At 35.9% G+C, this 19,402-nt stretch overlaps 1 pseudogene; it reads right to left on the reverse strand.

The window, feature by feature from the left end:
* Positions 1-2,211: 2,211 nt before the first annotated feature.
* LOC149554345 (E3 ubiquitin-protein ligase APD2-like) overlaps positions 2,212-19,402 on the reverse strand; it is a 57,222-nt pseudogene continuing 40,031 nt past the window's right edge.

Consider the following 19,402-nt stretch of genomic DNA (forward strand, 5'->3'; position numbering starts at 1 on the left):
ACTAATCAAATCACTTTCCATATAAACAGAGACATGATTACCACCTTTTTATATAGGTAAAGAAGGTTTGCATCCCATTGGCTTATAGCCCTTGCTTCCTTTTCATCAAAAACTTCTTCAATCCCATTGTCAAAGGTGATAGTAGCATTAGCATTTTCAGGGTCACTTCCCATGTATAGAAACAAATCAAGAAGATAAATCACAAGGCCTCTATTCTATGCAAAAGAAACTATAAACAAAAGAGTAATATGTATTGCAAAGCATCACTATTTCTTACATATAGATCTACAACTCACCTAATTCTTTACTGATTTTTCCCTGAGCTACCTGTTTAGAGACTTAACTATTTTTGGGACTTTTTGCTTCAACATCAATAATGGGTTGCCAAGACATTGAATGATATAAGCCATTTTGAAGATTTATTATATTAGAAGACATGATAGCTACATTTAGTTTAACGATCAGTTGCTATAAAATATTAGCAAAAAAATGCCAATGTTTCATTACCATGATTGTTGTACTATGATTTTATAAGGCAAACCAATTTGAGAAAAATAACTATGATATCCATGAACATTCCTTTCAATCATTACAAAAAAGCACTACATCTTCAAAGATTATTATAGAAAATGCAATTATAGACAAAATGAGAAAACATCGAGCCATTCTCATTTGATTCTTCCTATTAGTGAAATGTGGAAGATCTAACACAACTTCCCACACGTTCACTATGAATAGTCAACTGATGATGTCATTTCCCATATCAAGCCTTGTTCATTTATTAGTAAATAGTACATTTGTCTTTAAATTAACACAGTTGGAATTCAAACTACCATGCACAAGGCAGCCAACAAACCTTTAATAGGATAGCATCTAAAAAAAATTTGCAGCATTACAAATCATCCTGGCTACATATTTCATTAACTACTTGCCTTGAATGTCAGGCATCCCCTAATCCTTTAGTCATGTTCCTAGTCTGGCATAGCAACTTGATGAAGGCATTGAACACATCCATCTGTAGCAATATTAACAAGAGGTTGAAATCATAAAGTGCAAAATAATGGTATCATTCACCTGAACAAAAATGAAAGAAAAATGTTAATACTTTAACATTTTCTTCTCCCTCTTTGAACCTCTCTATCAGCCTTGGGCAAGCCTGCAAAATAGATTCCATGTAACCTTAGAACTCATTCGCATGCCAAATGAGACTATTAATCTCTCTGAGAAATTAATGAATGATAGAGATTCATCTCAATACTATTAACATATTCACAGGGATATCACAAAATTGTTGTGTTCAATAATTGAAGCAAAGAAAAATTTGGTGTATTGTGCAAGTCTAAATAATGCTATCATTTTATATTTATAAAAAAACTTACTGGGAAAAATAATGAAGTGTTCTCCCCTTAGATTACTTCCCATTTAACAAACAAAGGAAAATATAATAGATATATTTATCAACAAAGAAATAACATCAACGAGAGTAACCATGCCATCTCTTAGCATTCTCAATATTGCCATTGGCACATAAAGAACTGGGCTACACTTCACAATGCCAAAACCTTGAGTAGAATTCACTATGGGAAGAAGCAAGTTATGTTTCCTTGGCAGGTATTAGCTATCAATCATTTCACATAACATCTTATAAAATAATTCCTAAAGCTAACCACATTTTGAAATGAGATAACAACTTATATATATCATTTCAAACTCAATTTATTCCTATTTTTGCATAACATTAGTAGGTTAGTGTTATGCCAAGAGAGTGGAATTTATGTATCCTCTTGACTCTAACAAAGACAAAGGGCCATTCGTGTCACTCTTTGGAGGTAAACCATAAACTCTGAAGAGACACTAAGCCAAAATTATTGGGCACACAAAGGTCAAAAATATGGAAAATGTATAGGACAAATAGATTTAACTTTTATGAAAATAATAAATATCTCCCAGAAATAATTAAGAAAGGTTCAAAGCACATGCCCCCTCATATAGCTTTAATAGCATTTCTGGATGAGATGTTATCGTAGTAGACAAACACTTATTTGTTTCCCTTCGAACCTTCCAGCTGATATCCTCATCATCGCTATATGCATTAGCACTCACTCTACATAAATAGAATAGTATTCACATGTTGGTAATAAAATTCATAATTACATGAAAATAAAAGACACCATTGTCCAAAAATTAAATTTTCTCAAGCTAATTATTCTCTTAAGCAATTTTAACATATTCATCCTCCTCCTCTCCATTACTCTCTTCTGTATCTTCTTCCATATTATCAATGTAGTTTGGATCATAGCTTATGTACTCCAAAGCAAGTTCCAAAATTGTATCACAATAAACAACCACATCTGTGGCACAACATAGGACAAAACTCTCCAATGCCTACAAATTGCACCTTTAAGGTGATTATTTATAGATTTTTTAATAATCAGGGTTTTCTATTTGAAGAATGAAATCTGAAGATGCATTTCACCAAAACATACATATACTTTCAATATAGATGATATGAACTTTTAAAATGGAACCACTAATGTTAACAAATAGTGTGAGATGAAAAGACATAATTTCTCTACAACCAAACTCTTTTAACACCTACAAGCTATATTGTTTTAGCTCCTCATCAACTTCAAATGCACTTTTACAATAGTTAATAAGTAAACTTTTGATATCACGTTTGATATCAGGCAACTCTGTATAGTGTTGTAACCAAACTTACAATATTAGTGATGGATAAATATTTCCTAAGAAACCATTTGACATAAGGAAAAATGGAGTTAGCCTAAAAAATATTTCCACAAAAATTCATATAGACAATATTTCATACAAAATGTTCAATCTATATTAAAGCTCAAGTGTACTCCCAATGAATCACCTACCTAAAATCCATGCATATATAAACCAGCTTTCTCACACAACTATGTTATATGAGGATTGTCATAGTGACTGAAAATTCCATTTGCCAAGATAGCATCAGCAACATTAGGGAAAGTGACCAAATTAATCTCAAGAACCTGCAAGGAAAATAAAATTAGAAAAGACAAAACCACAGTAATTTCTACAATCAACAATGTATAAATAGTTACATTTTCACTCTTTCCAAACTTTGCACATTAGTGTACTTTTAAACTAGGTTTAAAAGCTAGTTGATTCATGATCATATTAACAACTATCCTTACTTTGAAGATGTGCATGTTCTAGCAAATTAGGCTTCAAAACATTCAACAAAAATGATGTTGCTTCATGGATCATATTATGCTACATAGAGATTTAAATTGGAAACATAAGTATAGTAAGTTATAAAGAAGTTTCCTTATGGTCTCCACAGTCTACCAAACCTTTTGAAACATTTTCAATATGTCTTGTAAGATACTATCACTTTCCACTCTATTTACCAATGTCATAAATAATAGAAAAATACGAGTCCACTTTAGCTCAAACTACAATAGTATTAATTTCATACCTTGTGGATATTCCATAGGGCACCATGCTAGAATTTTTGGTGAACCCAGTGAACCTAATGCTCCATTCCAACCTATATACACAAAAATGAACTTAGCAGAAATCATGTTAAAGCCAACCACTATCCTAGGAAGATATTTTAGGATTCATATTAGATAATCTTGTTGGAAAATGGGGTCATATTTGAATCAAAGGTTAAGTGGTGGAGTTCTTGTATTTTTATTTTATAAAAACTAAGGTATATATGACTAGGAATGAAAAAACTAGTCTTTTTTTGAAGCCTTGAAAGAATTTTGCCTAATTTTCCATATTTGTCCTAATTGAGGGCTACTATCCCTAAAGCCTTAATTTGACCCAAGTTTTCTAAGAGCCCTAGAAAGGGGGTAAGACCTTAGAGAAGTGGAGTCCACTTGGAGAGGCAGAGGTCAGCATTGGGTAAAGGCTAGTAACCTTGCTCAGCATCTTGTAGTGGGTTGGGTGCTACTAGGCACTTAAGAAGATTTTGGTGGATTAAGGTTGTAGACTCTACATCAGTTGAGGTGAGATATGAGCACATATTTTGTGTAGCTTACAAGTTACACTACCTCAACTTGGTGATGTAAGCAATTGGCATCCAAATAAAGTGGGTGAAAGAAATAGTGTGCATTATTCAAGCATATCATTATTTTCTTTAGAGCGTTATGATTTCAAGATATGCAGATGATGAATTGATTAGGCTTTAGACCCTTCCAAATATGATGCAGGAGCATCCAGAGGTATAAGGGCAATCCTGTGTCACCCAAAAAAATGTACTTAGACTTAGTTTCTATTTCATGTCTTTACATTTTTGGATACCCATTTGGCTCAAATAAAGGTTCCAACTCTCATAGTTCAACTATCAGTGCATTTGAAAATCTCGAAAAAATAGGAGCATGTATTTGGGCCATCATTTCGGTAAACTAGAAGGTGTGAATTGGCCAGATGAATGTAATCATGACTTAGAGCATTTCAAAAAAATAATCAGGTCAATAGGCCCCACGGTTTGAAAGTTATTGCAATTTTTTGGGTTTTGGAGACCTCCTAAGAATGCTTCAAAGTCAGGTTTGGGGCATTAAATGACCTCGAAAAGGGTCAAAAAAATGGGGGACAAGTGAAGCTGGTCCATAGGGCTATAGAACGCTTTGAGAGCTTTCCAAAAATGTAAACGGTTCGTCAATCGGAGCTACGGTTCAAAAGTTATGCCTCCCGAAAGTTTGGCTACTGTTTCTAGATTCTTCTAGATTTGCACCGACTTCTAACGCAGCTTCTGGAACCTTCTATTTTGTCGGTGGATGCCTACTAGCACTTTCTAGAATGTACTCCTAGTCCTTAACCCTCCGGGGTCTATTTAAGGAGATTTTTGGCATTGTAAAAGGCAATTCGGATTGGAGCTTGAGAGGAGGTGCTAAAAGGAGAAATATTCTCCAGATTTATGCTATTGTAAGCCTGTAGGGCATGTTTTGAAGTTTATTTTCTCTGCACTATTTGTACTAGCTTATTTTCTCAGTTAATATAATTCCCCTTTTCTATTTTGTCCATTCTGTTGTTGGGTTGTGTCCCCATCAAAATAAAAGTGGTAGAAAAGATGACTTGTTGGGATGAGAAGATGAGCGGTAGATGGATTTTGGTTTTTTTATTCATTAGTATGTTAGTTTGAGCTTCACTTGGTTTCAAGAATACTATAATATTCTCTACTTAACAAGGCCAGCCACATGAAGGTGGCAACTCGTCTAGCCTCACCCCCCTCCCCTTAACATCAATCTAAGTTTTGCATTAACATCTAATTACATACGTCATTCATTTCATTCATCCATTTATGAACTATAACATTCAATCAATACAATCACATAACATTCATTAATATGATATAAAATTCATTAATACGCAATAGTAATCAAGACTTTATATTATATTATTAGAAGATTTTACAAAAGTTTTTCCTTATTCAACTACAAACACTAGGGGAAAAAGAATAAGGAAAAGAAAACCCCGGTATAGCCCAGGACCGGAGTCCTATATACATTATAGATGCCCTTTATATGGGTCTTTAAAAAGGCATACCTCCTTTTATACAAGGGGAGGATTTCTAATAGAAGAACCTCAAAAAAAAAATACAAGGTTGGATCAAAATCCATCTTAGCCAGATTCCCTTCCCAACATATTGGGGATTACAAATAACAACGGTTGAGAGGGTTACAAATATTAATGTTGGAGGAAATTGGAGTGACAAAATTTTGAAGAGATCTTTGGTCTGGTTAAAGAAATGGTGGACATTGGAGGTAAATGTTTTAATCCTTGAATAACCTGCAATAAAAAAACAATATTCCATGGCAATGAAAAGAAGGGGGGTAAAGGGTCAATAGGTCTTACCCCCCTAAAAAAGAAATCCGACAAGTCACCTATTCTCAAAATAGGAATTTGTAAAACTATTTAGCACCTTACACTTCTAGCTTTGGTCACAAATAGAAATATACATATACAGAGGAGAGCATATGAATGATTTAGATTTGCATATGTATACATATATAGGTATATATACTTGTGGGAGATAGTTTGTATATATATATATATATATATATACATATATACATATATCAAAATATAAATTTAAACATATATATCTACATAAATACAATTGTAAATATATATATATACATTTATATATACATATATAAATCTCTATACATATACATATATGTATATATATGTATATATATATGTATGTATATATATATACATAAATATATATATGTATGTATGTATATATATATATATATATACATATATATACATATATACATATATATACATATATACATACATATATATATGTATGTATATATATATATATAGATACATGTGTGTGTGTGTGTGTGTGTAATTCTAGAGGGCAAATAACAATTTATGCTAAGAAGAATAATAAATTGTTGTTTGTCTCTATAATATATAAATTTAATCTAGCGACTACAGAAGAGGACAAACAAATTAGCTTCAAGCAAGGCTATAAAGTAGTGGTTGCCTGCCACGACTCAGATTCTAGTGGCCAAAGAAATGTAGAATATTTTGGTGCATTGGTTTACACAAAGGTAAGTAGGCCTAATCAATAATAACTAAAATTGAGAACTTCATGAGAAATAATCTATTTGATGTTAATTTTGAACAATGACAACGATATGCATGACATTTCATTGCATCCTTCTACTCCTAGCATAGATCCTACTCATGATTATGAAGGCTAATAGGCACATCATGACTATCTTCGACATAAAGGCTAATAGACACATCGTGACTATCTTTGGCATTATCCTATGGCTCTTGTGGTTCTAATCTTATAACATGAGGATTCCTCTTCTTTTTTTGAGCATAAGGCTGATGCGCCCCTGTAATAAGAAATAAATAGGTTTAATTCTAAAAAATTTTAATGTTATAAGTATTCCATTAATCTAAAGAACATAGAAGGGATTTTTCTTTACTTGATAGTGCCACATCATCTACCACATTTTGTTTAGCCCCAACCTCAACATGCTCAACACTAACATCATGCTCAACTCCATTACCATGATGTTCTCCATACTCAAAAATTGTCACATAAAGGTTACACCAATTACAATTTAAGGTGTCAAATTTTATTAATAATTACATAATTAATTTTCAATAAAAATTGAATATGTACCTCTTTCACTGTGATGCACATTAGGGCCTTCGTAATGTGTAGGACATGTGCCTTCATAATAATGAGTAGGATCTATGCCGGGAGATTTGCATATTGGGCATGCCTTGAACAAGATACTAAAAGATTTAATCAACAAATATATGTTGCTTGAAGGGTATAAGGTGCACTATTTGCCTAGTTGGGATTGCCATGGGCTGCCCATTGAGTTCAGAATTCTATAATCCATAGACCAAGAGGCAAAGAAAGAGCTCACACCATTGAAACTAAGAAAGAAAGATGCTCAATTTTCCAACAAAATTGTGTGTTTATATATGTTTAAACAAATATATAACATGTGTGTTTATATTCAAGCAAATTTAATTAGCAAGTATCAAGCTAAATCACACAACCTTTGCTAGCATTATTGCTGCCTGTGCCAAAAAAGGAGCTTTGGAATAAGCTATGGACATGCATTAAAGCATAAAGAATTTTTTTCAAATGTTGTAGTCACAATTGCCATGGTAGACATGTTTGAAAAATGGAAGCATAGACAAGGCATGTGAATTTTTTGACAGAATTCACAAACAAAGCGTGGCCATGGTATAACACTGCTAGTTTTTTATGTGTTGTTAAAATCCTTTACCCAACTCTTAGTTTTTTTTTGGGTGCTTAAAATGGATAGTACAGATATAAGAATGGTAGAGATTAAGCCCTAGAAACCATGAAACATATTGGGTGAGCCGAGGATGGTTCCTTGGAGGACACATAATAAAATAGTTTAATTGCCTAATGTTATCACCTTGTTATCAAATTTGATCAATATAAAAAAAGTCTATTGAGACTCAACAAAATTTATCTTAATTACTTGATGTCAATGATTGAGAATTTCAAATCAGTCATAAATGAAGCAAAATTGTTTCTCTGATGTTCAAATCATAATCCAAAAATCAAGTTGATATTTTTCAAGTAAAAATTTAAAATCAAGCATTTATGACCTCCTCACTACAGAGGAATACACTATACCCAACTGAGCTGTGGATACAATAAGAAAGGATAATCCAATCAGTAGCTCATCCCATTAGCATATAAATTGCCTTATAGTCAATGAACAAGGATCATTGTATGAAATGGAGTAGTATATAATTGATGGAGACAATAGGGGAATTATATTTCATTCATGAAAAATTAGGTTTTGATCAGTTAGGAGAGATCCTTTCTAGTCCCTGTATCTATGAAGACAACTCTTATGGCATATTGTGTACTCTGCAATCAATTTTCAACTCTATCTTCAGTAGCTATTAGAACTAAGGAAAGCCATGGCATTCACATCTATAGGCTTTTCCATCATCTAATGATTCAAAAAATGTAAGTTTACTTATTTTCTCAATTCAAGCATGACATAATATGTGTATCAAACCTTCTACCATTCTTTTATTTGACAACAAATTTAAACTAGCATAGCCAAGATGACCATACCTGAGGTGCCATAGCCATGAGGGGTCTTCAATCACACTCCTTAGAGATTATTTTGTGGGAGGTGTAGCACTAACTTGAGATGAGAAACATGTCTCAATCCTCGAGGGAAACATTATGTTCTTTGTCATTTGAACTACTGCAAGTAAGTTCTTGCTCCCATCCTTTTCATGAATGACATACATGTCATTCTCCATTAGCACTTTGTATCCATTTTGAATGAGCTAACCAATGCTCATCAAATTGCGCTTCATACTAGGGGAAAAATACACATTTTTTATTTCCTTTTTCTCACCTTGCTTGGTGCAGACCATAATAGATTCTTTACCCACTACTGCTAGGGTTCCATTGTTACCCATTTTAATCTCAGATTTGAAACTCTTGTCAACAAATGAAAGCAAGGTTTCATTACCACTCATGTGGTTGCTACATCCACTATCAAGGTACCAAACCTCAAGGCTTCCTTCTTCACCAACATTACACATGATAAAGGCAGTGGCATTGTCTTCACTTTCCATGTTCACATCAGCCACATTTGCTTGTCCTGACTGATCATTTTGCTTCTTCCAACATTCACTTGCATAATGCCCATATTTATGATAGTAGTAGCATTCTAAATTACTCCTATTTTAGTTGTATTTTTTCTTACCTCCTCTTGAATTATTTTGTGAGCTTCTTGCTCCATCTACTCTTCTTGAGCTTTTTGCTGCAGCATTTTTTTGTCCTCCATTACCTCGGCCTCTGCCTCTGGAGTTTCTGCCTAAGCCATTTCTTCCTCTACCCCTTCATTTTGGATTTGATTGAGCCTTGAATGGTTTCTCTTGGGAAGAAGAAGATGCAGATCAGTTGATCCTATGCTCATGGGTTTGAAGAGTACCCATCAACTCATCCATTGTCAAAACAGTGAAGTCTTTTGCCTCTTCTATGGTAATGATCAAATTGTCATATTTATTAGGTAAATTCCTCAATATCTTTTCCACTACCCTCTACTCTTGATAGTCTTCTCTATTTGATTTTAGTTGATTAATCACATTGGAGGTCCTTGAACTGAAATCTGCAACTGATTCATTTTCCTTCATTTGAAGGTTCTCAAACTCCCTCCTTATATTTCGTAGCTTTATAGTATAGACTTGATGCAGGAGCATCCAGAGGTATAAGGGAAATCCTGTGTCACCCAAAAAAAATGTACTTAGACTTAGTTTCTATTTCATGTGTTTTCATTTTTGGATACCCTTTTGGGCCAAATAAAGGTTCCAACTCTCACAGTTCCACTATCAGTGTGTTAGAAAATCTTGAAAAAATAGGAAGATGCAATTTGGCCATCATTTTGGTGACCTAGAAGGTGTGAATTGGCCAGATGAATGTAATTGTGATTTAGAGAATTCTAGAAAAAGAATCAGGTCAAAAGGCCCCACGGTTTGAAAGTTATTACAATTTTTTGGGTTTTGGAAAACTCTTAAGAATGCTTCAAAGTCAAGTTAGGGGCATTAAATAACTTCAAAAAGGGTCAAAAAATGGGAGACAAGAAAATTTGTTCCACAGGGCTATAGAGCGCTTCGAGAGCTTTTTGAAAATGTAAATGATTCGTCAATCGGAGCTATAGTTCAAAAGTTATGCCTCCCGAAAGTTTGGTTACTGTTTCTGGATTCTTCTAGATTTGCACTGACTTCCAATGCAACTTCTAGAACCTTCTATTTGGTTGGTGGCTACTAGCACTTTCTAGAATGTACTCCTAGTTCTTAACCCTTCAGGGTCTATTTAAGGAGATTTCTGGCATTGTAAAAGGCAGTTCGGAGTGGAGTTTGAGAGGAGGTACTGAAAGGACAAATTATCTCCAGATTTATGCTATTGTAAGCCCTTAGGGCATGTTTTGAAGTTTATTTTCTCTATACTATTGTACTAACTTATTTTCTCAGTTAATATATTTTCCCCTTTTCTATTGTGTCCATTCTGTTCTTGGGTTTTGTCCCCATCAAGTGGTATCAGAGTTGGTTTTCCTGAGTGTGTAGATAGAACGCCGACTGTGAGGCAGTTTGCACCAGGACTATGTGGTTGTGAGTTTGAGTTAAGAAGATGCCTCCACAAAAAGAGTGTGGTGGAAGGGTCAGAGCTATTAATCCTAAGGAGGTTAGAGCCCTCCAAAGGTAGGTGCAGGCATTGCAAGAGGAGCTCCATAGAGGATCAAATGTTGCCACAGGTGACAACAGTGAGGATGAAAATGAAGAAGAAGTAATGGGACCAGAAGAGGAATTTGATGGGGAAGTTATGAATCATGCAGAGGAAAGGCTTTTTAGGGCCATTACTAAGTTTGGGAAAAGGCCTGCAATTGAAGTAGGTGTATTTTCAAGAAATCTAAAACCAGATGAGTTGATCGATTGGATCAATGAACTGGAAGAATACTTTGAGTATGAGGATATAAGGGACCCAGATAGGGTTAAGTTTGCAAAGGCAAAATTGAAAGGCCATGCCAAATCTGCTGGCAAGAGGTTCAATTGGAAAGAAATAGAAGAGGAAAGGAGAAGATCACAAGATGGGATTGCATGGTGGACAAATTGAAGAAGCAGTTCATTCCTGTGGACTACGAGCTTGATTTGTTTAAGAAGATGTATGGGTTAAAGCAAGCAAGAAGATCAGTCCAAGAATATATAGAGGAATTTTACCGACTCTTGATTAGAGCAGGGCATGCAGAAGAAAATAAGGAGAAGGTTGCTCGTTATATCAGTGGGTTGCGACCTAGCATCCAGGAGGAATTAAGTTTGGTAAGAATGACCAACATTGAAGAGGCATACCAGTTTTCCCTACGAGTTGAAGAGAAGCTGAATAAAAGGTTTGAAGGAAGACAAAGAGGGCATGGTCAAGGAGGAAGGGGAAGCGGTAGATCATCTGGAGGCTGCAATAAAACCCAAAAGAAAAATGAAGATGTGGGTACTAGTAGGAACCAAAGGAATGAGGGTTTCAACCACTCCCATGACTAAGACTTTAGAAATTAGAGAGGAACAGGTAGAGGACATGGACAAGGAAGAGGAGGCTTCCATGGTACCTATTTCCATTGCAATGAAGAAGGTCATCGTGCCTTTAAATTCCCTCAATGACAAGGAAGGACGGATAGGAGAGCTAAGGGCCAAGCTAGGGTTGCTCATGTGGATGAGGATGCACAATCATCAAATTCAGAGGATGTAGAAAGAGGAGAGACCTTGGTAAATGAGAGAGTCCTACTAAGTGGTGAGAGTGAACTAGGTCAACGAAGGAGTTTGTTATGTACCAGATGCAAGTGTGAGGATAAATGTTGTGATGTGATCATTGATGGTGGTAGCACTGATAACTTGGTATCAAAAGAGATGGTCTCTAAGCTGAAGCTCAAGAGGGAGAAACATCCCCAGCCCTATAGGATTTCTTGGGTAAAAGATGATCATAAGGTCCTGGTAAGTGAACAATGTTTAGTGAAATTCAAAATTGGAAGTTACCATGATGAAGTTCTCTGTGATGTTATTTCGATGGATGTTTGCCATCTATTGTTGGGTAGACCATGGCAGTTTGATAGACATGCAGTACATGATGGACATGCAAACACATACTCTCTGACAAAGGATGGAGTTCGCCACAAATTGAAGCCCATGAAAAAGGAAGGTGAAAAGGTATGTAGCAATGCTAGGATTTGTCTTGTTGATGGAAGGAAGTTTTTAGATGGCATGAAACACCAGCTTTGTCCTATGCTTTGATTCCTAGGAAAGATAAAGAAGGTAGTAGTGAAATACCCCTTGAAGTTTCAAATTTACTAGGGGAGTTTGGAGATATTATCTTTGATAATATTCTAGATGGATTGCCACCAATAAGGCAAATCAGTCATCAGATAGATCTGATTCCAGGAGCTAGTTTTCCTAACAAGGCTTCTCACAGGATGACTCCTACTGAAATAGAGGAGCTAAATAGATAGGTTCAAGAGTTGTTGAGGAAGGGCTTGATTCGAGAGAGCCTAAGTCCATGTGCAGTACCTGCAGTACTTGCACCAAAGAAGGATGGAGAGTGGAGGATGTGTATAGATTCTTGAGCTATAAATAGGATAACCATCAAGTACCAGTTTCCTTTGCCAAGGATGGATGACCTTATGGACTTCTTGAGTAGAGCTTAGTACTTCACAAAGATAGATTTGAAGAGTGGTTATCATCAGATATGGATTCGAGAAGGAGATGAGTGGAAAATAGCCTTCAAGACCAAGGAGGGTCTTTATGAGTGGTTAGTCATGCTCTTTGGATTGACGAATGCCCCAAGCACCTTCATGCGGCTCATGAATGAGGTACTTAAGAAGTTCTTGGGAAAATTTGTTATTGTCTATTTGGATGATATTTTAATTTTCAGCAAGATTTTGGAAGAACATTTATTGCATATTCGTAGTGTCCTTGAAAGGCTAAGGGAAGAGAAACTATTAATTAATCTGAAGAAATATATCTTTGCAAAAAGGGAGTTAGTCTATTTGGGGTTTGTTATATCACCTGAAGGTCTCAAAATGGATCCAGAGAAGGTAAAAGCCATCTTGGAATGGCCTACTCTGAGGTCTACTACTGAGGTAAGATCATTTCATGGTCTGGTTAGTTTTTATAGGAAGTTTATTAAGAATTTCAGTGGCATATGTGCACCCCTAACTGACACAATAAGAGGGGATAGAAAAGAATTCAAATAGACTGCAGCAGCTGCAAGAAGTTTTGAATTGCTGAAGAAGAAGGTAACAGAACAGCCTGTGTTGGCACTTCCAAATTTTAGAAAGATTTTCTAGGTAGATTGTGATGCCAGTGGCAGCGCTATTGGGGTTGTATTAAGCCAAGAAGGTAAGCCTATTGCATATTTTAGTGAAAAATTGAATGATGCAAAGAAGAAGTATTATGTTTATGATCAAGAGTTCTATGCAATAATTCAGGGCTTAAAGAAATGGAGGCATTATTAATTACCAAAAGAATTTGTTTTGTATAGTAATCATCAGGCATTACAGTACCTAAATAGCCAAGGTAAATTGAATTAGAGGCATATGAAGTGGGTAGAGTTCTTGTAGAGTTATACATTTGTGTTGAAGCATAGAAGTGGAAAATCTAACAGGGTTGCAGATGCACTAAGTAGGAGACAGTTGTTGCTTACAGTAATGCAGGTTGAAGTAGTTGGGTTTGATGAACTCAAGAATTTGTACCCTGAGGACCCTGATTTTGTTGAAGCATGGAAAGCTTGTAAAGAGCCTGTTGCTATAGATAGAACCAAGTGGTTAGACTATTTGATTCAGGATAGCATGTTGTTCAAGGGTAGTCAATTGTGCATTCCAAGGAGTTCCATGAGGGAAAATCTGATTAAGGAGAAACACAGTGGAGGGATGGTAGGAGATTTTGGTCGAGATAAGACCATTTCCATTCTTAGAGAACATTATTTTTGGCCTCAAATTTCACAGGATGTGAAGAAGTTTGTATAGAGTTGCCAGGTTTGTCAAGTTGCCAAGGGGTTTAGTCACAATAATGGCCTATATCAGCCATTGCCTATTCCATCAAAGCCATGGGAGGACATAAGTATGGATTTTGTTCTTGGATTTTTGAGGACACAAAGGGGTAATGACTCAGTATTCATGGTGGTTGATAGGTTCTCCAAAATGGCACATTTCATTCCATGCCACAAAACTCATGATGATGTCCATATTGCAGACTTGTTTTTCAAAGAGGTGGTAAGACTACATGGTCTCCCAAGGAGTATAGTTTCTGACAGAGATACTAAATTTGTGGGGTATTTCTGGAGGACATTGTGGAAAAAGTTAAGAACCGACTTGAAATCCAGTTCCATGCATCACCCACAAACTGATGGCCAAACAAAAGTGGTAAACAGAAGTTTGGGCAATTTGCTGAGATGTTTAGTTGGGGATAAGCCCAAAGGATGGGATTTGATTCTACCATAGGTAGAGTTTGCTTATAATAACTCTATAAATAGTACTGGAAAATCACCATTCCAAATTGTATATGGGAGTAGCCCAAGGACTGCACCAGAGCTGAGGAAGATAGAACAAGGGGAGAGGACAAGTGCTGAAGCTGAGGAATTTGCTGAACATATCAAGCGTCTACATGAGGAGGTTCAAGCACACATTACCAAGATGAATCAAGAGTATAAAGCTAGGGCTGATTAAAGGAGAAGACATAAGGAATTCCAAGTAGGAGATTTAGTCATGGTGCACTTACGAAAAGAAAGATTTCCAACCGGTACTTGCAACAAGCTGAAAATGAAGAAATTTGGCACCTACAAAATTTTGAAGAAACATGACTCAAGAAATGCATATGAGGTGGAGCTTCCAGATGGTATTCACATTTCTCCCATTTTCAACATTGCAGATTTAACAGAGTATCATGATGATGGTGCAGATGAGGAGCTGGTGTTTGAGCCATGTCCAATTCCTGCTTCTAAGAAGGAGGAGATAGAAGACATTCTAGATCATCGTGTGGGTAGGAGTACCAAAAATAGGCAGTATGAAGAGTATTTGGTCAAATGAAAAGGACGATCGATCGAGGACTCAACTTGGATTTTAGTAGCTGAGGTTTCCCATTTGGGATTTCCTCTACCATTCATAAAGTGATAGGGTCACTTTTCAATCTACCCTGGGTGTCCGATGCAGGAGCATCCAGAGGTATAAGGGCAATCCTATGTCACCCAAAAAAAATGTACTTAGACTTAGTTTTTGTTTCATGTGTTTTCATTTTTGGATAGCCTTTTGGGCCAAATAAAGGTTCCAACTCTCATAGTTTCACTATCAGTGTTCATGTAAATCCCATAAAAATAGGAGTATGTAATTGAGCCATCATTTTGGTGAACTAGGAGGTGTAAATTGGCTAGATGAATTTAATTGTAATTTAGAGCATTCCAAAAAAAGAATCAAGTCAAAAGGCCCCACGGTTTGAGAGTTATTGCAATTTTTTGGGTTGTGGAGACCTCTTAAGAATGCTTCAAAGTCAGGTTAAGGGCATTAAATGACCTCAAAAAGGGCTGGAAAATGGTGCATGAGTGAAGCTAGTTCATAGGGCTATAGAGCACTTCGAGAGCTTTCTAAAAATGTAAATAATTTGTCAATCGGAGCTATGGTTCAAAAGTTATGCCTCCCGGAAGTTCGGTTACTGTTTTTGGATTCTTCTAGATTTGTACCGACTTCCAATGCAGCTTTTGGAACCTTCTATTTGGTCGGTGGATGCCTACTAGCACTTTCTAGAATGTACTCCTAGTCCTTAACCCTCTGAGGTCTATTTAAGGAGATTTTTGGCATTGTAAAAGGCAGTTCGGAGTGGAGTTTGAGAGGAGGTACTGAAAGGAGAAATTATCTCCAGATTTATGCTATTGTAAGCCCTTAGGGCATGTTTTGAAGTTTATTTTCTCTATACTATTGTACTAGCTTATTTTCTCAATTAATATATTTTCCCCTTTTCTGTTGTGTCCATTCTATTCTTGGGTTTGTCCCCATCAAGACTTTATCAGTCCCCTTGAAGTTCGTCTCAAGGATATCCCAAGCTTCCTTTGCATATTTTTTTGTTGCAATCTTTGGGAATACTATCTCTGTCATTGCTCCTTCAATCAAACTTAATGCCTTAGCATCCTTCCTCCTTGACTCTTTCAAATCAGTCTTTTGTACATTTGTGAGAGCAACATACTAAGTTGGGTCTATCACATCATTGAACCCATTAATCACAAACTCCCATAAATCATTTGCAACCATTATGGTTTTCATCTTCTTTGCCCATGTATCATAATTTTGTCCATTAAAGGATGGTGATTGCTACCATATCTTTCCTATATCTACTGCCATGTAAAATATCCCAAGAAAAAAAATTTCCTAACTCACTGTGGATGTGGGGCCTCAAAGCTTTGATACCATGTGAAAAATAAAACACAACTTAAAAATTCCGCTCGGCACTAACAATTTTTGAGTGCCAGTTTTGCTTAGCACATGAAGTCGCTGAGTGGTAATGTGCTTAGCACATGAAGGTGCCAAGTGACAGGTTGCTCGGCATGAGAAGGTGTCGAGTGGCAAGTAGTAGGTGTCGAGTTAGCTTGGCACAAGAAGAGCTCAGCACTCAAAAGCAATGCTCGGCAACAATGGATGCTGAGTGAGCTCGGCTCAAACTAAAAAATTATAACTTAGTGAAATTTCAACATGAATGTTTCCAACATTAATACCAGAGAGCCAAAGCTTAAAGCTTCTAAAAAAACTTCTCAAATACAATGAATAGAAGAAGAACAATGGATTCAAGTATGCTTGCTTGCTTTCTATTCAACTTTGATTATAAATATTACAAAATTTGGGAGCATTTGGCTTCATCTAGAAAACCCTAAGATAACCCTAAAACTTTAAACAACTTCAATACTTCAAACTTGCAGCTCTAATGACTACATACAATGGCACCTGGAGCAATCACTGCTTCAACGGGACAAATCCAATAACAACGAACTTATAGAGTGAATAGGGGAAACACGTGCAACTAGAGAGATTGGATCTGCTGATCACTTTCTTCTTTTTCCTTCTCTACTCTGCTCTGCTTTGCTGAACTAACTCTCTTCTTTGTTCTACTAAACACACACTCTACAAGTCAAATGAAAAATTGATCATTCCTTTTGTCATGCTTCCAAAAAACATTTTCCCCCTCTTTACTAAGTTAAAAAACTCACCTACTGCATTTGTTGTGTAGGTTGGCAAGGATGGTAGGTGGGCATTTGGCTCCAGGGGAAAATGGCCTCTTGCATTTAATATTCTAACACTCCCCCTTTGTCCCAAGCCAAACAAACAAGGATCACTACTGATCCAGATTAACTACACCAAGGCACTCTCTTAGGTGTACAAAACTTCCAATGCCTAATGGCTTGGTAAAAATGTCTGCTAGCTATTGCTTAGACTTACAAAATTCCATCTTGATATCACCATTCTCCACCAACTCTCTGATTAAGTGATATCTGATCTCAATATTCTTTCTTCTACCATGGAAGACTGGATTCTTGGACAATGCAATTAATGAGATGTTGTCACAATAAATTGTGGTTCCATCCTCTTGCCTTTCATTCAAATCTGTCAAGATTCTTCTTAACCAAATAGCTTGACATGTTGCTGCATTTGCTGCTATTTATTCAGCCTCTATTGTAGATTGATCAACAATAGGTTGCTTCTTGGATGCCCATGAAATTGCACCTAATCCCATATGAAACATGTAACTAAAAGTGCTCTTCCTATCATCTATACTTCCAGCCCAATCACTATCAGTGTAACCAACCAACTTGAATTCATTTGATGCAATATACAAAATTCTAAATCCCTTGGTACCTTTCACATACCTTAGGATCCTCTTTCCCACTTGTCAATGAGAATCCTTTGGTGTTTCCATAAATCTTGAAATCAGACTTACTACATGCATCAAGTTTGGCTGAGTTGCAGTCAAATACATTAAACTTCCAACCATACTCTTGTATACTGTTGGATCCACTCTCTTGCTAGAGTCTTCCTTGCTCAACTTCAAACCTACTACTATTGGTGTGGGGGATGCCTTTGAAATGTCCCTTTACTAATTTTTTATGATATTTCTAGCCTCTAATCAGATCTTTAAGATCAAACAACTAATATTTCAAAGATCCACCAAATTTTCAATAAACCCCAAATCGAGTATGTCGGAAATAGTGCCAAAAACTTCAGAGCTTCACATATTATTAATAAATCTGAAAGTGGAAATTTTTTATAGAAATTTCAGTAGCATAATAGCCTACAAAATGACATTTCCACATCTATATAACATTTACACAACAACTCCTAAACAGAGGACAAAAACAATGCTCATCGAGCTCCCGAAAATAACACAAAATAGTTGGAAACACCACAAAGCACTGATAATCTATCATAGAAGTATAATCATGACAAAATACATATATTCAGCTCTATTTTAACATATAAATGTCTAATATACAGCAGAAACTCAAACTGATATGAAATACTCAACCAAAAACACCAAACTCTTACAAAAAAATGCACCCGAAAACCCACAAATATGCACTGTTCAACACAAAGGAAAACTCTGCATGAGCATGCACATGGAATGGCTTTAAATTCTCATCCTTAGCCTTCTTGGAAACCTAAAAAATACCATTCTTGGGTCTCCTTCTCCACAAGTTTTGCAGCCTCTGAAGAAGAACAAAGAAATGAACAAAATCAAGTTCTGGAATCAGCCCAAAATGCCTCCAAACCTCTTAAAAGAGGGCATAACCCTAACTCACATCCAAGAGGGGTTAATAAAACATATTTTAATATTTATTAATTCATTAGCTTCCAAATATTATCCCCTTTTTCTGAAACTTCACCTTTTTGGGCCTGTCTGCCTTAGAAAAGATTATTATTTTTAATTATTTGAAAAGGGACATGACAAGTCCTCCCCTCCCAAATATTGTTTGTCCTCAAGCAATGGCTGAACAATAAACCAATCAATCCACCTAGATCCCAAATGTAGTCATGAACTATACTACTATCAATTAACACAGGCTCCTGCAATATCCTCTACAATATAACCAAGAGGAATCCATAACCAAACTGACAATTATAGCTCAACCAAACTCCAAAATCACCACTACCACAGTCAGAAACCCATGAGACACAAACTCTTAGAACATCAGGACCCAAGTAAAGTGGACAAATCAAACTATCAACATAGTAAATACCATCAACACATCCCATTAGCCTATATGGAATGTACAATCCAACTCTGCAACAATGGTGAATGCTCCCGAATAAAACTGTACCAAGTATGGAGAATCCACACA

The sequence above is a fragment of the Cupressus sempervirens genome, chromosome 5, assembly GCF_028749045.1.
Source record: "Cupressus sempervirens isolate cs-2001-9-10 chromosome 5, ASM2874904v1, whole genome shotgun sequence".
In the NCBI taxonomy this organism is placed as follows: domain Eukaryota; kingdom Viridiplantae; phylum Streptophyta; class Pinopsida; order Cupressales; family Cupressaceae; genus Cupressus; species Cupressus sempervirens.